The 2,406-nt window shown below is 43.8% G+C and overlaps 1 pseudogene; it reads left to right on the top strand.

The window, feature by feature from the left end:
• Nucleotides 1-909: 909 nt before the first annotated feature.
• Nucleotides 910-1,503, top strand: LOC149994675 (tetratricopeptide repeat protein 9C pseudogene; annotated as a pseudogene).
• The last annotated feature ends 903 nt before the right edge of the window (nt 1,504-2,406 follow it).

Below are 2,406 nucleotides of genomic sequence, written 5' to 3' on the forward strand. Positions count from 1 at the left end.
ATATTCAAAAAAAGAAAAAGGTACTCAATTATACACTGTCTACAATATCTTGCTTTAAATATAATGATATAGACAAGTTAAAAGTATAATAAAAGGATGGAAAAAGATACGTCACTCAAATACTAACTTGAAAAGCAAAGGTTATCGAACTCCTTCAGAGAAGGAAAACTCTGACTCCAAAAAACCTCCGCTGCCTTGCGGCATACCTCTTCAGGGGAAAGGCTAAGGGAGTAAACCCCGACAGAAAATCCGGAGCCGGAGTCCCTAAGGCGGTTTGACGTTGTAGTCAACACCGGCAACTCCTGCGGCGCACCTGAAGCCAAGCTGTATTGACTCCGTCTTTCCCTTGGACCCTTCAGCTGCGAAGAGAGGGGGGGTCTGCTGCATGGGCAACAGCAGACCCTCCATATCACCCCGCCCAGGCTCTGTAGCTTCAGCTTCACTGGAGAGGACACTCCAGCGTCATCGCAAGATGTTGATTCAACACGGGAGGAGACAGATACCGTGTCACTCCCGAGTCGGACTGCACAGCCATTCTCGGCGGTGCAGATAGACTCTTGAGAAGCTACACCATCGTCTCTCGAGACGGACGGCTGCCGACGACGACGATCGAACTCCTTACTGCGCCCTGTGCATGTTTGGGGTCTCCTCACCCCAGAAGCGCCTCTTTAGAATCACTTAATCTCTGGCTTTCCTATTTCCACATCCTCTCCCTGATTAGTTTCTTGCACCACTGGAGATTGAAAATTACTGCAGAGAGGAAAGCAAGGGGCTGTAGTAGGAACAAGCAAAGCTTATTCCCTGGAGGGCCTCCTGGAAAAGGGTAATTTCCTGCGTTACCTCGGCTACCAAAATCAATAGTTTTTCTCCCATCCCCAGAGCTTCAATTGCTCTTTCACATTCCAATTCTGCAAGAGCACTGGGCGACAGAATTATGGAGAAGGGCCTGCAGGAGGCTCAGCTGTACAAGGAGAAAGGGAACCAGCGTTACCAGGAAGGAAAGGACGGAGATGCTGTGAGTAGGTACCACCGAGCTCTGCTTCAGCTGCGGGGTCTGGATCCAAGTCTGCCCTCCCGGATACCTAATCGAGGATCTCAGGGCCCGGCACTCACAACTGAACAAGAAAACATACTGCACACCACCCAGACTGCTTCAACAATCTAGCTGCCTGTCTCCTTCAGATAGAGCCAGAAAACTACCAACGAGTGAAAGAATACATTCAGAAAGTCCTGGAACGACAGCTTGATAATGGCATAGCCTTGTATCGGGCTGGAGTGGCCTTTTTCCACCCGCAGGACTATGACCAAGCTCGGCAGTACCTCCTGGCTGCTGTCAATAGGCAACCAAAAGATGCCAACGTCCGGCGGTACCTCCAGCGAACACAGTCGGAACTCAATAGCTACCACCGAAAAGAGAAGCAGCTCTACATGGGCATGTTTGGTTACCAGAGAAGAGTGATGCTTCTTCCCCTGAACTTAGGTGAACCATTAAAGACCCATTAAGTGAAATCTGAGCCTCGCCAGACATTAACCCCATACCGCTGACCCATGTGGATTTCTGTCTTGTTTCTAGTTCTGTACACTCTTAACTGCTTACACAGTCTGCCTCTTTTTGTTTATCCATCTGTATATTTGTATAGCTTTTAATACATTTGTATATTTGGGAACAGTTGCCCTGAGAAATACAACCAGAAAACATTCTTCAGCTGTGGGTGGAATTAATCACATCTATGGCACGGATTTTAGTGATTGATCTTGTTAGATGTATTCATATACAGAAGAGAAGGCTAGCAGAGGATGAAATAGTGATAGACAGGAGTTTTTTCCTCTGTTTCCTCAGATGCCAAAGCCAAAATTATACAGGCCAAAACCGGGAAATATATATCTTTTGTAAAACTAGACAATTATAAGTTGGGCCCATATGTCTTAAAATGAAAGATTTTAAATTAACCATGTTTGAGTAAATGAATTTCTTATTCTTCTCAATATTTCACACATATCCAGATCTTTTCCCCCTACAAAAGCATCTGGCTCCTATTGTTTCTCTTGGAAATTTCTAGTTGTTGCCATTGTTTATATTCATATTATTCATATAGTAGATTTACTTAATTCTTCATTAAACTCTTCTATTTTAAGATCTCTGGAGCCAAGCATTTAAGTATTTATTTAATAACCCTTCAACCCTCAGGCTACGGAAACACCCAAGTAAACATTTTAATTTTTAATAAGTGCATAGCTAGAGTATACTTGTTTCTTTAAAACACTTAGGAAAGACAGATTGATAAGTCTTCTAGAAACAATACCATAAAAGAGCAGGATAAAAACATAAATCTATTCTTTACCTGTCACCTTGTATTTTGCCAGAGCTCAGTTCTTTTATAAAGGAGAAAAACAAGAAAGGGTTCT

Source organism: Furipterus horrens, unplaced genomic scaffold (genome assembly GCF_987537825.1).
Source record: "Furipterus horrens unplaced genomic scaffold, mFurHor1.1.pri manual_scaffold_13, whole genome shotgun sequence".
In the NCBI taxonomy this organism is placed as follows: domain Eukaryota; kingdom Metazoa; phylum Chordata; class Mammalia; order Chiroptera; family Furipteridae; genus Furipterus; species Furipterus horrens.